This window comes from Vombatus ursinus, unplaced genomic scaffold (genome assembly GCF_900497805.2).
Source record: "Vombatus ursinus unplaced genomic scaffold, bare-nosed wombat genome assembly UNPS02014774.1, whole genome shotgun sequence".
In the NCBI taxonomy this organism is placed as follows: Eukaryota; Metazoa; Chordata; class Mammalia; order Diprotodontia; family Vombatidae; genus Vombatus; species Vombatus ursinus.
Window position 1 is genome coordinate 338,128 of NW_020954552.1, and position 16,165 is coordinate 354,292.

General features: G+C 33.9%; 1 protein-coding gene across 10 annotated transcripts in view; it reads right to left on the reverse strand.

Annotated features, from left to right (window-relative positions):
- The window catches only part of SLF1 (SMC5-SMC6 complex localization factor 1), a 97,776-nt gene that overhangs the window by 78,025 nt on the left and 3,586 nt on the right, over positions 1 to 16,165 (reverse strand). For 7 of the 10 annotated variants that reach the window (XM_027864290.1, XM_027864294.1, XM_027864284.1 and 4 more), the window contains exon 2: positions 6,519 to 6,625. The gene's annotated coding sequence lies outside the window, so the exon portion shown is untranslated. Of the gene's footprint in view, positions 1 to 3,052; positions 3,088 to 6,518; positions 6,626 to 16,165 lie in introns of all 10 variants that reach the window. The other 3 variants (XM_027864289.1, XM_027864286.1, XM_027864285.1) reach the window with 1 other exon arrangement.

Consider the following 16,165-nt stretch of genomic DNA (forward strand, 5'->3'; position numbering starts at 1 on the left):
TTGTTTGATGTGATATCATCTGTATTGTTTTCATTATTTGTCTCTATTGTTCTGTTTGTTCTTGGTTTGTTGTTTTTTTTTTAAATTAAAAATTAAATTATATAAACACAGTATAAATGAATATTAATTTTAGGGTGAAACATTTGTCTCAATGAAATGAATGGTAATTATTTTTCTGTTTATGAGAAATTTCCTTGAAAAATATTATTTTTTATTTTTAGGCAATTGTGGTTAAGTGACTTGCCCACGGTCACACAGTTATTAGTAAGTGTCAAGTGTTTGGTCTAAGGTCACATTGGAACTCAGGTCCACCTGACTTCAGTGCTGGTGCTCTATCCACTGTGCCACCCTGCTGCCCCACTGAAAAACATTTTTAAAGTAAGAAGGTAGGAGACTGTGGAATGGAATTTGCTAACTATAGGTCACTGGGTTTGTTTTCAATTCCAGGGAAAAAAATTTAAAGTATTATTAAAATCTTCCCCTGTTCTTAAAAAATCCTTCATTAGACCCTACTGTGCCCTCAAACTATTATATTTTCCTTCCCTTCATGAAATTTCTTGAAAAAGCTGTCTGGATGCACTTCTTCCAATTTGTCTCCTCTCACACTTCAATCCTTTGAAATATGACTTCTCATCTCATCACTCAACTAAAATTGTTCTTTCCAAAGTTACAAGGATCTCTTAATTGCCAAATTGGAAGTTTTATTCCTCAGCCTTAATTCTTCTTAAGCTATCTGATGCATTTGAGGCTATATTTATTAAATTTATATGTGTTTTTATATAACACTTGTTTTTCCTTCATTAAAATGCAAGCTCACTATTCAGTCTTTATATTTGTATTCCCTGAGCCTAGCAGAGTGCCTGGCACATAGCAAGTGCTGGATAAAAGACTTGTTGATCCATTGATAACAGGCTAAAGGTTAGAGATAGAAAGTTTCCATATACACAAATATATTTATAGCAGGGCTTTTTTTTAATAGACAAAATTGAGAATCAAAGTATATGTCTACAATTGAAGAATGGCTAACCACAATATGCTATATGAATGTAAAGGAATGTTACTGTGCCTTAAGAAATGAGAAAAGATTGAAAAAATAGAAGAAAATATAAGATATGTCATTTAGAAAACAAATGACCTATAAAACAAATCAGGGGGAGATAATTTAAGAAATATTGTAATACCTGAAAACTATAACCAAATAAAAAGGTTAGACATAACATTTCAAGAAATTTTAAAAGAAAATTGCCAGGATCTCTTAGAACTGAAGGACAAGTAGAAAGAAAGAATCCACTAGTTACCTTCTGCAAAGAAACTCCCAGGAACAAATATAGACCTTGCAGGTGGAAGAAAAATACTGTTAAGCAGCTAGAAAGAAAGAATTCAATTGAGTTCAAGTACTGAGGAACCACAATTAGGCTCAAAAAAATTAAGCACCCATAACTGCAAAGAAACAAAGATCATGGAATATGTTGGGCCAAAAGCAAGAGATACAGGCTTATAATCAAGAATAATTTATCCAATCTAACTGCATAATCCCACAGGGAAAAACTGGACTTTTGTAGAAACAGAACACTTCCAAGTATTCCTGATTAAAAGATCAGAGACAAAGAGAAACTTTGAAATACAAAAATAGGAGTCAAGAAAAATATAAAAGGGTAATCAGAAGAGACTTTATATAAGCTAATTAGATTCTAATGGGCAGGGAAAGGGGTAAGAGGGACCGAGACAGATACAAGCACTCCAGAATCCAAATGTCATCAATGAGTCAATATAAGACACAGGGCCTAGATGTGATTTTGTTATGTTTTTTATTATTTTAAAAGAAAGTAAAGGTAGGGTTAAAAACAAAAATATCCCAATCCACATGAATATTTGAATAGATTTAGAAAAAGCTTTTGACAAAATGCTTTAGAAAACTCTAAAACCCTACAATGTACAGGCATAGAGAAGCTATTATTTAATATAATAAAAATGATCTAATACTAAAAGCAAGCATCATATGCAATAGGGATGCAGGAGAAGCTTTTTCAATAAATATATGACCAAAACAAGGATGGTCACCCTCTCCATTCTTACTTAGTAGAGTTGTAGAAAGTCTAGCAACAGCAATAAGACAAGGGAGTTAAAGATGAGAAAAAACTATTTCTATTTGCTGAAGATATAAAGTTTTATTTAGAAAATCCTAGAAAAACAGCAAAGATACCAACTGAGACAGTTAATAGCTAAGTAAAGTTCTAAGTTATCAAATAAGCCCACAAAAACCAAAAGCATTTCTACATAATGATAACAAAATTCAAGAGGCAATAATAGAAAGAGAAATCCCATTCAAAATAACTACAAAATTCATTAAATATTGATCTCTTCATATAGTAAAGTACATATAACATTTTTATGGATTCAATTACAAAGTGTTCCTTAAAGAAATAAAGAACTTTAATAGCTGGGGGAATATTCATTGCTCATGGCTGGGTGATACCAATGTATTAAAAATGAAAAGGGCTTACAAAGTTAATTCACAGTTTTAATACTATACCAATCACACCATCAAAGGGATACTTTATAATTTGTTAAAATTGTAACAAAATTTATCAGGATAAGTAAAATGTCTAGAATATCAAGGAAAATAATGAAAAAAGGCTGAGATGAAGAGGGTGTAGCACTTCCAGACTTCAAACCATATTATAAACCAGCAGTCATCAAAACCATTTGGTACTAGTTTAAAAACAGAAAAAGCAGATCAATGAAGCAGAGAAAATAAGTGAAAATCAGGAAAAAAAAAAAGGTACTTAATAACCCAGGATTGGATAAACTAAAAAAAAAAACAAACCAAAACAAAACAAAAAAAAAAAAAAAAAAAAAAACCCAACAACATAAAGTAAGTATAAAAGAATTTCTTATTGGGTTAAAAGTAACTGGGAAAATTGCAAAGCAATCTGGCAGAAATTAGGCTTACATCAACACTTTATGCCATATTTCATAATAAATTCAAAATTGACACCTGATCTCAGTATTAAAGATCATATAAAAATTAGAAAAAAAGCAGATCATATACCTTTCATAGCTATGGGGAAGGCCGATATTATTAACCTAAAAAGAAGACAGAAGTAACAAATAGATAATTTTCATTATATGAAACTTAAAAGATTCTGAACAAACAAAATTAACGTATCTGAGATCAGAAGGGAAACAGTCCAATGGAGGAAAAATCTTTATATCATTTTTCAGACAAAGCTTTGGTATCCAAGATGTACAGACAATATATATGTATGTGTGTGTACGTATATGTCTATATACAATATGTGTGTGTATAAAATTGTATATACAAATAATTACAATTATATATGTATATGTATGAGTGAGTTCTAGTAAAGGCCTTTTACGAGATAAACATGGTCCTTATACTCAGACTAGGGACACATGAAGCAGAAAATAATGAATACTGTTTTCAAAAAGAAAAAAAAAACCCAAATCCTAGCAAATCGACCACCATCCTATAGCAAGCAGGGTCACATAAAGAAAGACTGCTTCAATTCATTTCATGATATCATGGATGCAAGACAACCCAATATAGGAAGGGCTGAGCATCAAGTCCTGAGAAAATGTTGACACCTGTGTACCTATGGCTTGCTTTGGGTGTTGCAGATATAGGAACTGAATAAGCTTGATGGAACCTTTTTTTTTTTCCTTTAACCCATTAGAACGCTAACTCCATGGGAGTGAAAAATTGGTTCCATTCTTTGTATTTAGATCCCAGCCTATGGCACAGTAACAGGAACTCTATTAGTGCTTGTTGATTGTTTTGCCAGGTCTGTGAAGAGTTAATGGCCACCTGTGGGGCAGATGAATGGTTATTTCTGTCTAGAATCTGCTGGTGCTCTGCCTTCTATAGGAAATCTTTCCTGATGCTCTTAGCTGCAGGTGCCCTCCTCAAACTTTTTAAATTTTATATTTATTCTGTATATACTTGTATATGATATTACCCTGGATAGACAGTAAGCTCTTCAGCGCAAGGACTGTTTCATTTCTGACTCTGTATCACCAGTGCTTAACACATACTAGGTCCTTCATGGATGCTTGGGTTCTTGGAATGCTTCTCAGAGTCTAGTCTAGATCATGAATGCAGGTCCTCATCTTTATGAGAACAGGTCCAAAGAATCAGCTATGTGACAAATCACACTCTCCCCACTTACCCTCTTCACTCAATTACAATGTTCAAAGATCCTAAAGGATACATCTAGGAGAGAAGGTAACAGTTCACACCTTTCTTCCCCATCAGTGACTAGCCTAGAACTCCAAGGAAGCAAAGAAAACTAACTGACATATAGGGATTGGATCTTTCTTGGATAAAGGTGAAAGCAGGGAAGCCATCCTTGGTTGTTGACTCCACCACTAATATTCTACAACACAGCCCTTCTGAGCCCTCGGTCATTTGAAATGACCATTTCTCAATAAATTTAATTTGAATATATAAGTTTTGAAGATGGTTTCTCCTTCTCCTCTTAATGTTGATACTGATTGACTACAAAATCACTCATGAGGAAAGGCACTGACAACAAATGTATAAAGTAAAATAATCAGAACTTAAATACTTCCATTTTTAAAAAAATCCTAAAAACTATTCCAATGAAATCACAGGTTCAGTTCTTATCCCTAAGATCTGGGAAAACAGCATTAATTTATGCAGCAATATATTTTTAAAAATATTCACTATGATGTAATTAGAGTTATATTAGGCTTGTAAAAATGGTTCAACATTAGGAAAATTACATAAGCAACCAAAACCACATGACTATATCTATAGATGCAGAAAAAAAGCTTTTAAGAAAATAATACACTAATTTATGTTAAATTCAACAAACATCTATTAAGTGCCTAAAATGTACAAGGTATTATGCTAGGTGCTGAAGATGCAGACAAAATGAAAGCATCACAGAGCTTACATTTTAAGGAAGGGGAGTAATAAAACATCTGCACAAGTCAGTAAATGCCAAGAATATACAAATTAATTTCAAGAGAGTTCTAATAACTGAGGTGATTTGAAAGCCCTAGTGTGCCTTAGTTATGTTTTAAAAAACATGTGGATTGCACACATTCCAGACTGGAGGAAGGATGGGGGGGCACTTCTGCAAAGGCACAGAGGTTGGAGATAAGACTGCTATGTGAGGGAAACAGGAGCAGAACAGCTTGCCTAGAACAAGAAAATGTATGAAGGGAAGCTACTATAAAACAAAACTGGAGAGGAAGGAAGGAAAGGAAACACATATTTGTTAAATGCCTGTTATGAGTCAGGCACAGTGCATTAGTTTCTCCTTCTGTGTCTTTCTTAACCTCTCTGCAGTCTGACACTCTCAATTACCCCTAAGCCTTGGTACTCTTTTCTCTCTAGTTTTTTGATACAGGGCTCTCTTAGTTTTCCTCCCAGCCTTTTGGCCAGTCCTCCATTTCCTTTGCTAGATCTTCATTCATGTCAGACTTGATAACTGCTAAGTGTTCCCCAGGTCTCTGTTCTGGGCCCTCTTCTCTTCCCCTTTATATGATTTTACTTGGCGATCTCATCAGCTCCCATGGTTTCAATGATTATCTCTACCTAGATGATTCTCAGATCTTCTTGTCCAGCACTAATTTCTCTCCTGAATCCAGACTTGCATCTTCAACTTCCTATTAGACATCTCAAATTAAGTGTCCCATAGGCACCATAAATTCAACATGTCCAAAACTGAACTCACTTCCCCCCCCCCCAAAAAAAACCTCCCCCTCTTTCTTACTTCCCTCTCACTACTGAGAATACCACATCCTCCCCGGCACCAAGGCTCTTAAGAGAGCATCACCCTCTACTGCTCAGTCTCCCTTACCCCCGACTCCTGCCGCTCCACACCAAACAGCTATCAGGTCCTGTCATTTCTACCTTCATGTGCCCCCTTCTCTCCTATGACACTGCGCCCATCCAAGTATTAGCTCTCATCACATGACTCCTGGACCACTTCAACAGTGTTTTGGTTGGTCTCCTTGCCTCCAGTCTCTGGGACAGGCTAGTGGCCCAAGGGGAGCCCTGATCTGATACTTTATCATACTGTAATGGTCCAACAACATAACAACCCAAACTCAATTTATAAATATCGAGGTTGAGGCTCTCACAAAGTTACAAAAATTCTGAAAAGTCAAAAAAATGATAATTATTCAAGTCGGGCCTCAAACCTACTCCTTTGGATTCCTTTAGTGGCTTTTCCACTGTATCACTCCCATGTGTTGTGTTCATGGATGCATAATTAATTCAGTCCAGTGCTAACGAGCTTTAATTCTACCTTTTAGAGGACTGAGTTCTAGTCCCAGCTATACTACTGATTCCCTCAGTAACTGACTCTAATCCGTCCTCCACTCAGCTGTCAGAGTGATTTCTTAAAGCTCAGATCTGACCATATCATCCCCTGTTCAATAAACCCCAGTGGTTCCCTATTACCTCCAGGATCAAATAAAAAAAATCCACTTTTAAAACCTTTTATAACTTAACTTCTTCCTACCTTTTGAGTCTTCTTACAACTTATTCCCTGCCAAGGGCTCTGCTATTCAATGACACTGGCCTGCTGGCAGCTCCTCCATCCTCTTCCTCCAAGTGTTAGGCTGACCTCTAAAAAGGAAATCAACTAGTATTGATTACTTTGATTTATTTTTATTTTGATTCTTTAGGAAAAAATATTAGAAAAATACCTTTTAAGCCAAACAGGCATTTCTCTTTTAAAAAATTACTTTTATGTGACTTAGCAGAGAACCTACATGTATAATTCTCTATTAGGGACTTGTTCTAAATAAATTTAAATTTAAAAAAAAAAGAGAACAGTAAGGAAAATTTTGCTAAATTGTGTCTGTCTTAAAACACACACACACACACACACACACACACTACACTTTAAATAGGTGAACCCAACTGGCAAATTCGCCTAAAGCAATTTTATATTGCTTCTAAATTACATTTTCTTATTGATAAGATTACAAAAACACGAACACAAACAGTAAACAGAAGAATTAATCTTGGGCTGACAGCAGGACTCCAGCACAGAATTGTCGTAAGTTGTATACTTAACAGAGTAGACAGGTAAGATCATGACTTCAAAATCTCCTAGAGAAAATTTAGGATAAGTTCAGGCCTGATTTAATAATGTGCCAAGTCTCATTATATGTTCTATGTGTGTCCGTTTTGTGAATGATAAAACTAAGTTTAGGAATGGTGGGTTCCTTGCTTCATTTAAAAAGGGATCTTACACTATTGGGAAAATGTTTAAGAGAATGGGAAATCTGTGTTATCTCATCTGTGCTTTGTGCTAATCCATGCTGGAGGTGCTTCCAAGCATTTGATTTGTTCTATGTTTTTTTCCTGTGGTCTAATAAACGAAGGGGAAAAGACTGTGAAAAAAAAAATAGTAAAACTTCAAAAAGTGTTCAAAAAAGACAAGTCTGTCTTTTCTCTATTTCTAATACTGGCCACACTGAAGGTTGCAGAGGTGAAAGACAGACAAAAATAAATATATAGAGACTAAATTTGTTATTCTCTACTGGAAAATTCCAAAATTATAATTTGAAAAATTTTATGAAGTATTTTGATGAGCTTTTAAGATACCAGCAAACTTTGTAAAATCCAATGAAAACAAAAATTGACAGCTCAATTATTCCGTAAAGGGTACTTTTTTTTTTTTTTTCATAAAGGATACTTTACAATGACTAGATTGATTTTAAAGCTGCAATTTGAATTTTAAGAACTGTTTTATTAATCATGGAATCTGTTCAGGAGAGAGTCAGTGAAATAGAGATTCAGTAAAATTTAGAGAAGTGCTAAAATAAGAAAAACTTAGGAAATTGGTCCAGGAGAAATTAGAATAAAACTCCTGTGAGTTTAAATAATTCCACAATGAAAGAAAGAAAGAATGAAAGAAAGAAAGGAGACGTTTGCTAAATTCTAAGCAGTTTTAGTTGGCTAGTCTGCAAGTCTGACATTTTGGGTATCATTTTGTGAAACTGGCTTTAACTTTAGTGTTGATTAAAGGTATATTAAAAACTGTACTTAATGTTGGGACAGATTTGTTGAAGAGAAGTACATAATTCCAAAAGAATAAAAGTAAGTAGAGTTGGAATTTATTTACTCTTCTGTTGTTTACTGCTTTTAAACTACTTGAAGACACCAAGCAAGCCCTGATTGGGAGTCCCTGATTGAAGGGGAATCCGAAAGTGGAAAAAGCTTATTTTGAAATCAAGAAGCAACTGAAAGTAAGTGAAATTTAATGATACTACTGTAGTTTAAAAATAAACTGTTTAGGTAAATTACAAGCACAGTCATACTTATGCTGAAATCAGTGGAATTGAAAATAAGTTCAATATTGTATTTGGTAGAACTATAAAAAGCAAACCTAAAATAAGTTAAGGTAAGAATTATTGAAGATAGAATTAAACAAGAATATAGCATTATAGAAAATTAAGTGCATGCACAATTAATACAGGGTGCTCAGACAACAAAAGATCAAATTTAAATGATTATATGGCTTATAAATATTAGAAGAAACAGGAAATTTGAGAACAAAATCTGCAAATTATTTCAAGACGTTTCTTGTCTTACTGTCAAATATAAATTAAAACATAAGCACGTAGATAATATTGGGCCCTAAAATTTGAAATCCTGGCAGTTAATGACCTTTGTGAAAGTTGAAATTTTAAAATTCTTACCTGTACTAATTATACAGTTATATTTCATTTAGGTGAATTCAAAGGTAAATTAGTGTGATGAGGATTTATGTTAACTGAAAATCACTGGAAAACTAAATAAGCTGATAACATACAGTACTGGAAAATATCAAAACTTTGTGAAAGGAAGAGACAATTAGGAGTGATGATCATTCACAGTCTACAGCATCAAAATGGAAGCTGCTTTTACACAATGCTATTAAACTATATATTAAGAAAGAAGGCAGTTTACATGTGGAGGAAACTGTTTAATATTTCATTTAGAGTGCATAATAAGATAGGTAGTTAAAAAAAAGTAACTTTCTATTGTGAGAGGAATAGCAGAGATCCTTTAAGATACCAATATTTGTGACATTCCTGTGCCATCGTTGGGCCTTGGTCATAAAACAGGTGGATGAATACTTCCCAGCATAAAGAAGGTTAACTCTGAAAAGGAAATAGATGACTTTTTTTCCAAGGTCATCAACGAGGAAGTAGAAGGAACCTTAAACTTTGCAGTTGTGCTCAGTAAGCCGAGTCTTTTGACTGTCACTTATAAAAACTACAGTCCTTAAAGAAATTGAAATGAACTGTAAATTTGTAAGCCACAAGGAACCAAAAAAGGTGATAGTATTGCAATTAATTGGTTGTGTGTAATAAAAATCTGTGCTAAAGTATAAGGACAAAGATTAAGTCTGTAGGCAATCTTGGATATGATTGGGAAGTAGACTAGAGGAATTAAGCAAGTAGAAAAAAGAAAGATGAGTGTTGGATAAGGTGACAAGAAAGGTCCAGCTTTGAAGTATTTTATAAAATGAAAAGAAAAGATGATAGTTTAAGCGAGTAGGGATGGGAGAAGAATGGTTAGAAATGTTAAGGAAAGCTGGAGCCTGCATTGACACAGTGTGAATATAGACCTTGAAAGAAAAGGGAAAAAAGAAATTTGAGGAATGATTTTGATCTCACTAAAAAAAAAAAAAAAAGAGAGAGAGAGATTTGGGTAATTTTTTTAGAAATGCCTTAAGATGCACTGGTAGGGTTCAGTAAAAGGAATTGATTTGGCTCTTTGGGTAATTCAAAGTAATAAAGAAGCAATTCTGGGGGCTGTGGGCATCACCATGACTTTTTTAATGAGCCAACTAAAAATAATGGAACCTTGTGAAAAATGAAGTTTAGTTATTACCACTAGTAATTTTAAATTAAAAATTGATTGGCTTGAACATTTTGCAATTGTAGTATATTAGAAAATTTGATCCGTTTTCATATGTACAAAGAGGATGATAATAATAATAACAATAACAACACCACCTACCTCCCAGGGTTGTTGGAGGAATTGATTTTAAAGTACTTAGTATAATGAGTGATGTATAAATGTTGACTATTGTTAATGAGTTTTGGATTAAATGATATATCAAAGAAAACAACAGAGATGATTTTCTAAGAAGAATAAGTTAAAATTTCATGTAGCTGAATATTCTTTTTCCTTATCTTTTAAAATTTATTAACTGATCAATTTTTAGTTTTCAACATTCACTTTTATAAGATCTTGAGTTCTAAATTTTTTCCTCCTCCCCAAGATGGCATGCAATCTGATATGGGCTATACATGTACAATCATATTATACATATTTCCACATCAGTCATGTTATAAAAAAAGAATCAGAACAAGAGGGAAAAACCACAAGAAAAAAAAAAAAGAAAATAATATGCTTCCAGCTGCATTCAGATTCTATAGTTCTTCCTTTGGATGTGGATAGCATTTTCCAGCATGAGTTTTTGGGAATTGTCTTAGATCATTGTATTGCTAAGAGCTCAGTTTATCAAAGTTGGTCATCGAACAACGTTGCTGTTACTATGTACAATGCTCTCCTGGTTCCGCTCACTTTACTCAGCATCTATTCATATAAGTCATTTCAGGTTTCTGAATAGATATTCTTCAGGGTTTCAGTTTTCTTGTATTGTGGAATTTGGAAGAATATCAGACATAGGATTAGAAATTCTCTTTTAATTAGGAAAATATGCTTTTTAAAACACTGTTATGTGAAATTTTTCTAAGACATTACAAAATTATGTTAGCCTATTTCCCTATTGAGTTATTGAAGTCAATGTGATAAGTCTTTAAAAGAAAAACTGTAGTAGTGAAGTGCCTTTTGCCTTTAATTCTTGTGATTTAATAAGAAGTTTGAAGACCCCTTAACCAGAGTTGTGATTTGAATGTGTAACTGTGCTTGGGTAAAGTGGACTAAATTGATGTCATTTGGCTAAAGTAAGTTTAATATCTTATACAGCTAAAATATAGGAAGATTATTCAAAAACTATTAAATATTCAGTGGGTTATATTTTCCACTAACCTAGCCTCCTGAAGGGTAAGATTTCAGTCTTACTATTTATAACTGCCCTATAATGTAAGTTAGTAAGCAGTTCAAGCAATAACTGAGAAATCAAAATCTAAACATTCTAAAGTACTTCAAAAAGCAGGCCTCTGAAATTCTTTAAAGTAAACTTTAGGAACTAGAAAACAAAAACAAAAACAAAAAACCCTGGCATGTGGTAAACACTATCTAAACAAACTATTGAATGGGAAAAGGACCCACGTACAAAAATATTTATAGCAGCTCTATAACGTGATGGCAAAGAACTGGAAATTGAGAGGATGCCCATCAACTGGGGAATGTCTGAACAAGTTGTGGTATATGAATGTAATGGAATACTATTGTACTATAAGAAATGATGAGCAAGTAGACTTCAGAAAAACTTGGAAAGACTTGTATGGACTGATGCTGAGTGAAGTGAGAAGAACCAGAACACTGTACACAGTTAACAGCCACATTGTGTGATGACTAATTTTGATAGACTTAACTCTTCTCAGCTATGCAAGGATCTAAAACATCTCCAAAAGTCTCATGATGGAAAATGCTATCCACATTCAGAGAAAGAACTATGGAGTTTGAATGCAGATTGAAGCATACTATTTGCTCTTTTTTTTTCTTCTGTTTTGTTTTGTTTCTTCTTTCTTGTGGTTCCTCCTATTGGTTCTGATTCTTCTTTACAACATGACTAATGTGAAAATATGTTTAATAGGAATGTATATGTAAAGCCTATATCAGATTGCATGCTGTCTTGGGGAGGGGGGAGGAGAAGGATAGGGAGAAAATTTAAAACTCAAAATCTTATGGAAGTGCATGTTGAAAACTAAAAATAAATTAATAATAAAAAAATAAAAAAATAAACAAACTATTGCTACCTCTTTAATTGACTTTAATTACTCCATACTGGATAACTCTACTGGGTTTTGGTTGTCATTAGATGTGATTGATAAAATACCAAAGGAGAGAGTATTTATGATTTTCCTTGTAACATAATTTTAAAATGCATTCCACTGAATTATTGTCATTTGACTTGTAATAAGTTTCATGTTTTAAATATTTGATACTGGGTATGCAAAAATTTCTCTTGTTAAAAAAAACTGTTAGATCATAAGTGTATGTTTTATAGAATGTGACAAATATGTTTGAAAACTGTTAATATTTAATGAGGTATTTTTGTTTTAAATTTTAAAAAGTAATAATAATAGTAAATGACTTACTGTTGGGAGAAAAACACAGTAAAATCCTCTTAAGAGACTTTTGTCTGAGAGGTTCCTTAGGACCAGTCCTGCTGACAGTGTTGTGAAACTCTGCAGTGCTGCAGTTTAAGGAACTAGAACCTCTTCCAGCCAAAGCAGGAGATTTAGGAGTTAATTTTTAAATACTTTTAAATAAAGTGAGTTTCATCTGACATCATTTAGAAAATCACGAAATTATATCTGTAATAATTATTATGTAGTAAAGTTATATTTTTTGAACTATTCACTATGTGTAAACTAGTGTTTACTGTACTCATGTGAAACTCCAGAATGTAGTATCTGTGCTGCTTGTCCATCTTATCCAACATTCAACCAGCTTACCTTTTCATCATCTGCTCCCTTCAACTTACTGGGTGGATTAAAATTTTTTCTAGAACTTAGAAGTGGTTTTGATACTGGCAAGCTATATTCTGAAGCCTACCTAAAGTGGCCAGATGTACTTCCCCTTCTTTTATACTATCTACAGAGCAGAGAAAGTGGGGAGTTTTAAAATCTATCACATATTTATTTAGATACACTGTAGGATACACACATGGTGAATTTTGCCTCCAACAACTATAATGAATAAATGAAAACTCTATCTATCAATACTATATGAATTTGAACCAACAATGTTAATGATTATTGTCACATGAACACAATAATTATATCCTGCCCTAATATGATTAATGAAGTTTTGCTGTATAAAGCAGAATCTTGTGGGACTTTAATTTGATATACTTCTAAGTTCTGATTTCAGGTGTAAGTGTCTGACTTCTTATAAGGCTATCATATAAGGTTTATAAGGTCCATCATTTAAAAATATATATCAGCAGCTCAATTGGAGTGGCACCTGTGAACTCCCTCCCGCCAATAGATATCTGTTCCCAGGAATAGTTGGTGAATGGGGACAACTTTAGGAAGACTAAGGCAAAGACCCTCTTGACTCAATTTCCATACAAGACATTTTCCCATCTGGTTAATTCTGAGCCTGGCTATGACACCCTATTATACAATTGGCTACCTATGACTCCTACCTGAAATCAAACAGAACTAATGCTGCTATGTCTCTGACTTTCTCTTCACATAGCAAATTCCATTGATAAAGGCAAGTATAAACAATGCCTCATTTTTTCATTGTAATAAACATAAGAGATAAACTCTATTAGTGGCTTCTGATTAAGTAATAGATGCCAGTATAGTACTAATGCAGTGAGGAATCATTTTGAATTGTCATTTGAATCACAAATATTATAGACCATAGAGACAACTGACAGGGTATTTAGTTTATAGGGGATCATTCTACAACAGCCTTTCATTACGTTAATATGATAATAATATCCTCATAAGGGGAGAATCAGTGGGAGATGTGACTTAATGAGAGATGTGACACAATTTCCAAAACTGGATTAAGAATTTTACATATAAAAATTGCATTGATAATTGTGAAGATGAAATTATTTTGCTATTTGAAGCATCTATCTGATAATTTTGAGAGGGACAAAGACTTATCCAATTCAGGCCCTCATGATGTTACCACTGAAATTCCCTGAAGTTTCAGGTGAATTTTGTTTTCTTAATGTGATGATGCTTCTTATAGTTCTATTTTATATTGAGTTTATATTAAGTTTTCCTACATGCTCATGGAATCTGAGAAGAAAATCTAGAAGGAAGAGCTGTCCTAAGAATGTGGTTGGTTCCAGAAATGCACATCTCTCACTTCCTACAATTACAAAGCAGGCTAAAAGAACTCCACAGTACAGAATAGATCTTTGAACTTTTTCATCTATATCAAGGACTTTCAGTGAACCTGTGGAATTCAACAAAGGACTCTGTTCTCTTTTCTCCATGTGCCATTACCTCTACACCAAAGGGGGCTGCCCCATGAAAATTTTCCCATGTGCCAGCCATAGGTAATAAGAATGTAATCTGTAGGACAGCCCACTCGCTTTTGGAAATTGTATCACTACCATCAATCCTACCACTATGGCCCACAGCCCTTTCATGTGATAACTGGGTAATGAATAATGCTGTATGTGCATAATGCATAATCAGGTATGGCATAAACTGCTCATTGGGTCACATAGATGTTGGGTCTGTTGCCATCTTTACGTAAGCACCCCAAATATGGATGCCTATTCCTGTCCACATACTTTGTGCTTAAAAAAAATAAAAAGATAAATGTGTCCTCACCAAAGCTAATGGGAGAAACTGCCCCTCATATGGGGCATATATATCCTCAAGGGGGAAAAAAGTCTCCTAGTAAGAACGGATATAGCAAAAAGGTCAGAATAGGATCACCAATTGATATCTTGATTAAAGAATCCCCTTTACTTGAACAAGCTACTGCTTCCCTTTCCACTGTTATGCAGACTTCTAAAGATATGTTAGTGGAAATGGGGCAAACTGCTCTAACTTTAGTCACACTCAGACCTTTTAGGGAGACTGTTAAAACCACAGATCACCTGAAGAAGTCTGATTCAGTGTTCAAGTGATCCATAAGGAAATGATTTTCTTTGGGTCAAAGGGGGGAACTGAAAAGGAAATCAATTAGTATTGATTACTTTGATTTATTTTTAGTTTTGAGTAATGGAATCTTCTAAGGAAGGTGTGACTAACCACCGACCACAAGTTTCTCTTTCACAGTACCTTTCTGCTTACAAAAGGCACCAACTGTAGGTTGGCAAGGACTTCTGGCTAGGATTAGGAAAGGCTAGGAGAAGCTAACTAGTCAGGTGTCCTACCTTGTCCAACTGAATTATATTCAAAACAAGTTTGTCTTTTTTTTTTTAATTCCTCTCTTTTGTTATAATAAAATCAGCTCTGTAGATCACTCCTTGACTCTGACCTCTGAGGAGTCAGATGACCTGATTTAATATGCAAATTTTGGCCTTGCAAAGTAAATCATCATCTATGATGATTTCAGATAATTAATTTTAACACTCCTATGCCTGGAATTCCCTTCTTCATCTTTGCCTCCTGGCTTCTTTCAAGTCTCAGCTAATGTTCAACTTTCTTCAAGAAGTCTTTAGGCTCTTCCTTCTGAGACTATCCCAAATTTATCCTATATATAGCTTGTTTGTACAAAGTTGTGAGCTTCTTGAGAACAAGGACTGTTTTTTTTTTTTTTGCCTTTTTGTTTTCAGTGCTTAGGACATAGCAGATGCTTCATAGATGCTAGAATACTGAAACTAATATTAACAGATTCACTAGTTAAAATGTAACAAACAACAAAAAAAATCCTTACTGGTGATCATGTCTTTATGTAACTTAGCTTGTTAAATAAGATTTGACAACTAGCTGAGCAGGACTACAGAGAAAGGTCAAGAGCACAGGTGAAGTGTGCACAGAGTCAAGTGCCTATACTTAATGACTACAGTTATCAGGTAGAGAAGGGAAAGGCACACATAAGGTCAGTTAGGAAGACAGAGAAGGCAAAAACAGACTTCTCATATTTTTTCTTGAAAGCTGGTGGCCCCCTAAGTGAAAAAGCACTTTAAAAAGTACAAAGCTCAAAAAAAACTTGTAGCACTGTTATTACTGTCATCACAAAAATGTTTTATGCAGTATTATACATTAGCTATGTGCTTTTCAAAGAAACATAAGAGATCAAGGTGACCTTAAAAGTTAATTTGTACATTTATATTTGAGAATTCAGTTTCCTAATGCACATGATTCTAGTAAGAATGTTTTGATGTAAAATCTCCTGCGAATGATCTTCTTGACTTTCCTTAAGGAAAGGGTGTATACTAAGTAGTGAATGTAATTAATATAAATGCAAGAGAAGACTTTTATTTCAAAAAGCCATTTCTAATAATTATACTCAATTTGGTATAGAAATTATATTCAACTCCTA